Below are 11,340 nucleotides of genomic sequence, written 5' to 3'. Positions count from 1 at the left end.
CAAGCTAATAGTCTCCACTAAACAAAATTACAGGGCAACCTAAAAAATTCTAAATATTTTATAGATAAGCATCTAAAAAAGAAAGATAAAAGTAAAGAAATGAAGCACAATCTTTCTGTAAAAAAGGTGAATGTCAGCCATAATCACCTTGACCTGCAAATCAAAATAACTGGAAATGCAAAAGCTATAGCACAAAGCATTATAGGTTAACCAAAAATAATAATCTTAATTTAAGTACCAAAATAAGAATAGCAAAATCTACATAATAATAAGTAATCCAATTCCTGCCACCACATTAGGCCAAATCGAGGATAAAAGACTTATACAGCAAATAGTAGCATTAAAACAGGAAGCCTCATTAAGGAAATCCACAAGCCACTCAATCCTACCCTTAGGAGCAATCAAGAACACCTCAAAAAGGCTCCATCCAAAAAAGCTCAAAGTCCCCAGAAGAATAGCATGAAACCTCAAGTCAATCACCAATACAAAGTCAAAAATGAAGCCCCAAGCTAATCAACCGAAACAAGTTGGACATATACCAAGCCAAAATCCAATGACCAATGAGTACATACAAACTCATGAAGGTAACATCCAAACCAAAAACAAAGCCATCACAGCCCCAAATCTCAGCCAAACTCTCATAGATACCCCCAGCCCGCCAAAATAGCAACCTGAAGGTAGGAGAACAATAATGGGATAATCCGTTAGCAACATAACATGTGCAAAAATATCTCAAGTCTAGATCCACAAAAACAATAGCTAAATTAAAAGCCACATAGAGATTCCTATAGCTATTCAGCGACAGCTGAATAGATCAAGACCTAAAAAAATAAGAGCAACACAATACAACACATAAAACCATAAAGAAAGAACAAACTCAGAAGGAAGCATGGAGAATCCCTAGGCAAGGAGACCAAAAAAATCAAACCAAACTAAAGAGAACACCCCACACCTCCAGGAAGAAGTGAGGAAGAGCATAAAACCATCTAACTCGAGAAAAATCCAAGTAGCAACACCATAAATAAAGCAACAACCATAGTGATAATTCCCATTAAAATATGAAATAGCAGAAACACCAATAACCACCACCAGATAATGTCATGGATCAAAAATAGATCGTGACACCTGAAAACAACCCAACAACATAAAGTCTACAGCAAACCCTAACACAACACCCAGCACACCACCCAAGATAACCAAAAAAGGCCCATGGATAGAGAAAACAAAGAAAGCCACCATAAAAACCACTTAAGTTCTAACATATGGAAGAACAAGCGCATCAAGTTTAAGCATACCTCTAAGTGCCACTAGAACAGTGGACCAAATAACATCAGGAAAATAGTCAAGACTATACCCCCAATTAGCAAGCCAAGAAGCACACGCATTACCCTCATTACAAATATGAAGAAACAAATAATTCAAAAAAATCAATAGATTTTTAATTTCCCTTACTTGACAAAAAGGATCTGGGATGCAGCACCTATTATCATCAGCATATAGGAATTGGAAATCATAACCAGAGTTAACCTCTATAAATAAGTTAGTTATGTTAAGAGAGAAACATAACTTAATATAGTAAAGAATCGCCATAGTGATAACAGCAAAATTATTACCATTCTATAAAGGACCTGCAAAAGCCATAATAAGGCTACCATTACTATCCCTGATAGCACCACCACATCCAATAGAAGAGACACTACTAGCACCATCCACATTTAACTTAAAAAAAGTTAGTGGGGGGTTTGTTCCAATAAATAATATTAGCCTTTAAAGTAGTAAGATCACCCTCCAAGTTAAGGCCTAAAGTAGTCCCAACAAAATAATAGTTTTTAAAATTCTTCAAAGAGAGAAGATTAACAGCCACAAGAGACAAAACTTTATCCTTCGCTTTCTGGATAACCTTATGATGATTCATCCGAAGATCATTAAAAAGGCAATTATTCCTCTCCTACCATAAGAAGCATACAAAGAGAGAAGGAATAACATTACATATGTGCCCTTTAGAATTTAAGACCAAGCATTAAGCATAGATTTGAGGGATAATTGAGCATTAAAGCAATTTAACTAAAACATATCATCAAAATAAACCCAAGTTTTAATAGCAACAAGGCCATAAATAAAAACATGATAAATATTCTCCAAATGGTAATAATATTGACACTTTTTTTTAAAGAAATGCAAATTTGCATAAAAATAAAAGAAGGAACCTAGATACAAGCTAATGAGAGGAACCCAGTCTATCACATTCTTCCTTTAATAAATGAATAAAGGAAGAAGGAAGGCAGCTCTCACAAAATAAGTCCCAAAAAAAATCATAAGATAAAGCTAAGTTAGCACAGTAGTCTGCTAACTTATTATAATTGCTATTAATACAATGAAAGATAACATTATTGTATTTGCTAAAAAATGATAAATCTTCACTTTCCATGTCCCACTCTTTCTGCTTTGATTTGTTGTACAGATTTTGAAGAAGATTGAGAACATTTTTATTGTCACCTTCTACAATAATGCCTTTTACATCTTGAATCCTCCCTTGCAACACCTTTTTTAGGGCTGAAAATGCTGAAAACTCCAATTGAGCAATGTCACCATGCACTTTCCTCAAACCGAATGCTAAAACAAACCTTCCTTTACTATCCCTTACACTGCCACCAATGCCTGCTTCATAATTGTCTTTAAGAGAAGCATCAAGTTTTATCTTAACCCACTCGGGTGGAGGAGGATGCCATTTGTCAAAGAATAGTCCAACGGACTGATTAGCAACCCAGTGACCCAACAGGATTAAAAACTGTTTACCTAAGCTGACAAAATTGAGCACATAAGCTGCAATCATCACATTGCTTTCCTCAGATTTTCCATGCTTAATCTTATTCCTGTTATTCCAAGCAAACCATAATAATGTAAAATAGATCCTAACCAACAGCAAATTAGAATCCATTAGCCTCCTCAGACCTATCAAACAATACTTCCAATCATTAAATTCTGGTAAATGGAACCCCCAGCTTCTAAGTACCTCCATTACCTTTAATAGCTTGAAACATTTTGTGGTAACATGGTTAACATCTTCTACTGCGTCACATCCCAATAGACATAACAGAGAATCAGTTAATCCCTTTCGGTTTAAAAAAGCTTTTGTAGGAATAGCATCCATATACATTCACCAGATAAATACTTCCACTAGTACATTCAGATTCAGCTTATATATCCAAGATACCTGAGCTTCATCCTTCATATATTTGAAATCCTCCTCCACTAATAAAGCTGAGATAGTATTCCCGGTCATCTTGAGTTTAAACTCCATGCAGTCTTCATTTAAATCTTGAAAAATCTGTACATTACAGATAAGATTCAGCAACTCCTTACCAAAGTACAAGCTCTGTTTTGCACGGTCCCAGCTTCCCTCTTGAATGAAGAAGGCAAGAGTTGTGTTATCATCATCCAAAGATCCTATAAATGTTGTCCATTTGAGTAAATTCTTATCTAGAATCAAGATATCCTTCAAAACATTTATCTTGGATCAATTCACAACCTTCCAGCTTACAAAATTTTTAAGAGCATTCCACCCACTAGAAATGATCTTCCAAGAGGAAGAACCACCTCTAGACAAACCACTATCCCACCAATTGGCTCCATATTTAGACAGAAGATTCCTGTTTAGTAAAGTATTCAGTTTCTCCAAAAGTTTCCAAGCAAACTTTGCTCTCAGTGTATCTTTCCTAGCCACTACTGATTGAATTCCCAAGCCTCCATTTTGTTTTGGTTTACACATTAACTCCCATGGTACATAATGAATCCCACATCTTCCATCAATTTTGTTTTATATAAAATATCTACAAAGCTTCTCAAACTCCTTCAAAGTTCTCATAGGAATGAGAGAGTGTGACATGATAAAAATAGGGAGAGAAAGATATATGGTTTTTACCAAAACCAGTCTACCTGCATGGGAAATATACCTATTCCCCCGAGCATTCATCTTTTTACTAGAATTATCCTATAAAATTTAGAAATCCAACTTTTTTAATCTTCTCAAGGCCATATTGATTCCCAAGTATTCAAATTCTTCCACCAGTTTCACTCCCAGAAATTTAGAAATCTGCACTTTCCTTTTCCTTTCCACTGAATTACCACATATCAAGGAAGATTTTTTATAATTGATTTTCTAACTAGTCCACTTACAATAACCTTCCACAATCTGTTTGACCTTCTTCATACTTCTCACTATGGCTTTTACAAAAAGCAAGACATCATCTGCAAATAGAAGATCAAAAATCTTCTGAGATTTTGATGAAATTCTAACATCCACATCTGATCCTCTGCTATGGAAAGCATTGGATAATAGTTGTGAACATAAGATAAACAGAAATGGAGATAGTGGACATCCTTGAAGAAAGCCACTCTTCCCCTCAATCCAATTAGAATTAGAGCCATTAATCAAAATAGAATATATGGGATCCGAGATACACTCCATTACCATGTTAACAAATTTTAATGGAAATCTCAAGTTTACCATCATCTTCTTGAGAGTTGCCCAACACATACTATCGTATGCTTGCTCCATATCCACTTTGATGACCGTTATTTGACTTAGAATGCCATAATCTGTTAAATATTTCCTGATCCAATAGAAGATGGTCTGATATCGATCTCCCCTTCACAAAGGCCACCTACTCTTCAGATCATTTTATTCAATAAAACCTTGGCCACTTACAATAACCTTCCACAATGTGTTTGACCTTCTTCATACTTCTCACTATGGCTTTTAAAAAAACCAAGACATCATCTACAAATAGAAGATGAGAAATCTTCTAAGATTTGGATGAAATTCTAACACCCACATCTGATCCTCAGCTATGGAAAGCATTGGATAATAGTTGTGAACATAAGATAGCATTTTTTTTTTTAAGAACTTCCATGTCATCCCCCATAAAATCCTTCTTCCATCTATTAGAAACAATATGGGCTGTTGTTTTGTAAGATAACCAAGCATCTTCAAATTTAATACATCTTCTCCATCTTGAAACCGACTCATAGATCTTCAACACAATTGAGCTATGGTCAGAAGTCACTCTGGCTAAGTGTCTTACCACAACAATTTAAATTTTGTTAATGGCCAATGAGTTGAGAATACACCTATCCAATCTTTCCAGAATCCGTCCACCTCCAACCTTTTTGTTGCACCAAGTGAACCTAGGACCAACAATCCCAACTTCATGATGGTCATTTTCATTCATAAACTTCATCATATCCAAAGAGCCTTATGAGAAAGCAAACTTTCTTCCACCCTTCTTATCTTCCTAAGCCAAAATATAACTGAAATCCCCTCCAACAATGGATGGAATTTTCCTCTGAGAAAACTCCTGGATACAGTCCCATAGCCCTCTTCTCTTATGAGCCTCCTTGCTAGCATAAACCGTAGTAATCATCCATACACCTTTATTGAAGACATTAAGATCCCCAATAACCCATTGATCTAATGTCTTCACCACATAAAAGGATGCCATATCCGAACTCCATAAAATCATAATCCCACCAGAAAGTCCTACTGAAGGTAGTAGGACTATCAAGAGAGGTGAACTTAGTTTCTTCCAATCCCATAAAAAAATTCCTGTAATCTTTTATAATTTCCTTCAAATAAAGAGCGGCATCTCTCTTCTTGGCCCCTCTACAATTCCAGAAGGCTATGGATTCCATTAAAAATTTTTGGCGGAAGAGTCCCCAGGTCTCTTATATTTCCTCCATCAAACAATCTTCCATGGGAATTGTTCTTAATAGGACCTATGGACCTAAGCTCTTTTACAAGCTTACATTTAATCAATTCCCCATTAGACCCAATTTCCTTCTCCTTTTCCACACCACCCAATCTCCCCTCACTGCCTTTAATTTCTCCATCTCTATCAGAATTTTCACCTCCATGAGGCACTTTTCCATCACAATTATTATCACCACCAATAGAGCTAGTATTATCCACTACAGCTCCTCTTTCCTCCTCCTCCCCATTCAAAACATCAAACTTATTTACATTTATAGAAATAAAGGGTTTATTACATGAAAACATACCATCAACCACATCTTCAATCTTTTTTTTTTTTGAAGAAAGCAAATTAATGCATTAAGAACCAAAGACAAACTAATTACAAGTAATTAAAGGATCACATTCACCACATCTTCAATCTCTGCATTAACATTGTTCTTCATAGCTGCATCTCCAACAGCAGCACGCTGTAACCCGTCAAAAGGCACATCCTGTTCCACTGCTATTTCCACCTCCTCTAGTTATTTACCTTCAGCATTTGAAACCAACTCCTCCACAGCATAAACATTTTGAGGAGCAATTTCCACTGCAGCATTCTCCCCATGAGCTTCCTTGGTTTTCTTCCACTATTTTTTAACAACCTTCAGATTTTCCTGCAGCATCTCAGGTCTTCTACTATTCCTCCTTTTAACCATGATCCATGGTCCATATGTGGAATCAGTGTCCACCTCTTTATCTTTTTCCACCTCCTTTACTAGACTTAACTTCCCATCTTCAACAATCCTCTCCATAGTTCCATTTTTCCTTACTTTGCAATCTGATTTCACATCTCCTGTCAATCAACACTCATAACAAAATGTGGAGATTTTCACATACTCAAACATCTGGAAAAACCTCCCTGATATACTCTCCACCCAAACACCTAAGGGAAGCCGTTGATCCAGCTTGACTCTCACACAAACTCTAGCAAATTCCCTCTTCCCCCACTGAAATATGTTTCCATCCATCATTATAGGTTTTCCAACCGATGAAGCAATCCTATCCACATTAACTTCATCCCAACATTGTAAGGGTAAGTGAGGCATCCTAATCCAAATAGGGGAAGTTAGACCCTTCAGAGATAGAGTAGAAAACTCCACCGTCCACCTCTCCATTCCCACTATATGGTCATTAACAAACCAACAACCCCCTGATAGAACACCTTCCATCATCTCTGTCAAATTAAAGGAACACAAAAACCAACCCTTATCAAGAGTTGTAAAGTGAAAGTTCCCAAATTGTTTCCATTTCCTTCTCACTTCCCATGAAATAATATGCGAAGGTATTTCCTTCCCAAACACCTTAATTACTAAGGGATTTCTCAACCTATTGGAATTCAAAATCTCAACATCTTCACTCATTTTCATAGCTTTACCATCTTCAGAGAATACCATATCTTCATCCTTGAAATCCAACATGATGTAAGGCTTTTTCTTCCACAGGTTTCCCTCTATCTCAATCTCATTTCTATTTGGCATTTCCTCATTCACCATGTCCACAACACCAGTCCCCTTGGCTTTTGAACCACCAATGAAATGAAGATTTGTGTTAGTAGTGTTACAGGAATTCGCATTTATCCTGTGGACATGTCCAGAGATTGAATTTGAATAGCCAAACATGTTAACATAGATTTTCATTTCAGATGATGAAGTTGACATATCAAAAAAATCCTGTTTCGAAGATCTCTTAGATACCCATGGGGTTACAGTACCAGCATCAAAAGCAATAGCCTTACCTTTACCCTCAACATAAAAAACCTTTTTCAAGACCTACATGATGTTGTCTTTGATCATCAGCTTTATTCATTTTTGAAACAACATTAAGGCGATTATCTCCAACCAGATTTTGGTTCATAATGCCTTTAACCATCTCGCCCCTTGCCACCGCAACTGAAGATGGCCAGCGGCCATCCACCACCATCTCCTTGTCAATTCCTAAATGGAAGGAATGAAAACTGGGAATAAAAATTCAAATTTTTTAACCTTTCTCTCTCTAAAAAATGGGAGTCTCTCTCACTAGAAACGAGAGTCTCTCTCACAACCATAATATTGACACATAGAAGGAAACATAAAACCTATTTTTTTAGATTATCATACATGGAAATAAATTTATGTAAAATTCTTCATACAATGACGGTCATAGTAGTAGGAATTCTCTTATGCCAAATCAAAGAGAAATATTTTCAATATTTCTCCTAGATCTAAAAATATGCCAAACACTCTTTAAGTGAAAACCACCATCTATGAAAAAATCACATAAGATAATATCCTTACAAGCAATATTGATAGGAAAGTTCAAATTTTGCTGAATAATGCAATCAAGAATAACATTAGAGAGTTTCTCATAGTCCCAACAATTATCTTTATAAAAAGAATTAACCTTAATTTAAGCGATAGAGGAAGAATTCAAAATAGAGTCAATAGAATGTTTACCTAACCATCGATATGACCAAAAGAAAGCATTATCTTCACCAAGTCCCCAAGCAATGAAGGGTTCATTATCCCATTTAACCATGCAAAGCCTTTGCCAAATTCTAAAATCACCTTGCTTAAAACATATAATGAGCCTAAAGGTTAACTTTAGCATGAAAATTATACCAAAGTTTAAAAGAAAAAGTCATAGCTAAATCATTCATATTCTTGTATCCTAAAACTCCTTCAGCCAATACACCACAACAATAATCCCAAGCAGCCCAAGTAATTTTGGATTTAGTAGAAGTACTTTTCCAAAAACATTTATTGATAAGCTTATGAACTCTATTACAAACAGCTTGAGTTAGAAGAATAGTTTGAAACTGTAAACTGGTAAAGAACAAAAAACACTATTAATTAGAGTAACTCTACCACCAAAGTTAAGAAAGTTAAAGTCCCAAGAAACAAGCTTTTTTTATTAGAGGAAATACGATCATCAAAAGGAAAAGTTTTCCTTCTACCTTTAAAAAGATGGACACCAAGGCACTTAATGGGTAAACGAGCATGCATAAAACAAGTTAAATCTTTAATGGCTAAAAAATGATCATTATAAATCCTCTTAGAAGCAATAAAACAACTTTTATTTTTGCTAAGAGATAAGCCACTAACCATCTCAAATTGATAAAAAAAAATCCACAATTTTATGAATTTTATTAATATAAGAATTAGTAAAAAATATAAAGTCATCCACAAAATATAAGTGAGATTCGAGAAAACCACCCAAAGTTCTAAAATAGAGACTATGATTATTTTCAAAAAGAATGGTAAGACACCTAGATAAAAATTTTGTATCAATAATAAAAGAAGCAGGAGAAATAGGGTCACATTGCCTTAAACCATGAGAAGTTAAAAAAAAAACCATTATTAGAGCCATTAAAAATAAAAGATAAATAGACATCTTCAATACATTTCTTAATAAGATTAATAAAAGTTGAACTAAAGCCATAAAAAATCCTGAATATGATAAATAAAGTTCCAAACAGTATTTTCATAAGCCTTGGCAATACCAAGCTTTAAAATTAAATTTCCCCCTCTCACTCTGACATCCAAGTCATGATAAAATTCTTGAGCCAACAAAATGTTATCCGTAATGGCCCTACCTTTCACAAAACCCGTCTAAGATGGAGAGATAATTTTAGGTAAAAGAGAGGTAAGACGATTCATGAGAAATTTAGAAATCAATTTGTTAAAAAAGGTACAAAGACTGATAGGTCTAAAATCATTCCAAGTGTTGATAGAGTTATTTTTGGGAATAAGAACCATAGAGGTAGAAGTAAAAAATTTAGGGATAGGATTATAAACAAAGAAATAAAAAATATCCGCAAATATATCATTATTAATAATGTAGCAAGATTTTTGAAAAAATTGAGTGATAAACCCATCTGGCCTAGCCACAGAATCACTATTCATATCAAACTGAGTATCTTTAACTTCCTCGAAAGAAGGAGGATCAAAAAGATTAAAATTCTCCTCTCGGGATTTAAGGCTAGGAATAAAAGATTAGTCAATAATCTGAGCCGGGCTATAATTCTTATTAAGACGGGTTTGAAATTGTTGAACAGCTAAATTAGCAATCTCCACAGTGTTCTTAGTAACAAAATCATCCTCCCGTTGAAATTTAATGATATAATTTTTAGCCCTTTTCCTATTAACTAATGCATGAAAATTTTTAGTATTGTTATCACCTTCAACCAAGTGCTTAGCAGCAGCTTTTTTCTTATTTTAAAAAGCTCCTCTTTAACATTTTTTAAAAGAGTGAAGTTAGCATTAGAAGGCTCAACTTGACTAGAAAGATCAATATTATCAACATGTTGCTCATCTTCCAAAATATTAGAATAAAGATTTCTAAAAACATTATGGTTCCACAAATTTAAAACTTGCTTAAGTCTTTTTAGCTTAAACCAAAGTCTCCTCATGCCAAACTAGAGTTATCTAGATGTAAAGGTGCTTGCTAATTATTCTGAACAACTTCTAAAAAAGAGTCATGAAGTAACAACATGTTTTGAAATATAAAATGAGAAGAATTATTAAATTGTCTAAAATTCAGGCTAATAAGCAAAGGAGAATGGTCAGGCAAAGTTCTACTAAGATGCTGCACATTAATGGAGTTAAAATAATTAAGCCAAGAGTCATTAAAAAGCACACGGTCCGTACATTGCCATAGATTATCCCTATTCCAAGTGAAATTATTACCAGGTAAAGCAACATCAATTAAATTACAATCCAAAATAATTTTATTAAAATCCTCCATAGATTAATAAGAAGGAGAAGAATCTCCTATCCTCTCAAAAGGGCTAGTAATAACATTGAAATTACTACCAACAAGCCAAGGCAAATTACAAATACTATGAAAATTAATGATTTATTCCCAAAGCAATTTCCTGATGTAACGAGATGAAGCAGCATACACAAAAGAAGCACAATAATAAAAATTGAAAACTTCAACTTGATAATGTAACACTTGAGTAAGATCACCAATAACATCAACTTTAACTGGGTATTTCCAAAAAAACACCAAATCTTGTTAGACACATTCGAAATAGCATAATTAAAACCCAAAACCTAATATGTTATTATCAACCAAAAGAAGAAATAAGGGGTTCAAGTAACACAAGAATAGAATTATTATGAACACGACATAAATTCTTAACATAAATTCTATAAGAGGGACAACCAATGCCCCTCACATTCCAAATAATAGAATTAAACATAAAAATGCAATTAATGAGTAGTATGAGAGCGAGTTGTTCTAGGAGATTGTAATATAATATGTTGTTTCTTCCTACCTCTTTTACTATTAACCTTAATGAAACTAGTATCATTATCATAATTAGGAAAACATTTAGCAATAATTCTCATATCTTAGTATCAGTAAAGACATCACTATTTTAATATGAAGTTGGAGGAGTTGTATTACTATCATTTTAGTGGATCCCTTGACTAATATGTTGAGGACATTCATCCTCATAAATATCTTGTCATCCTCCATATTATCTTTATCCCTCATAGCAATGCCTTTAATGCGTTTTCGAAGAGGAGAGCTATTCTCCATAAAAACAAGTTCACCTTCCTCCAATA

The sequence above is a fragment of the Dendrobium catenatum genome, unplaced genomic scaffold (genome assembly GCF_001605985.2).
Source record: "Dendrobium catenatum unplaced genomic scaffold, ASM160598v2 fragScaff_scaffold_989, whole genome shotgun sequence".
In the NCBI taxonomy this organism is placed as follows: domain Eukaryota; kingdom Viridiplantae; phylum Streptophyta; class Magnoliopsida; order Asparagales; family Orchidaceae; genus Dendrobium; species Dendrobium catenatum.
The sequence above is the reverse complement of the archived record's forward strand: the minus strand, read 5'-3'. Positions refer to the sequence as shown.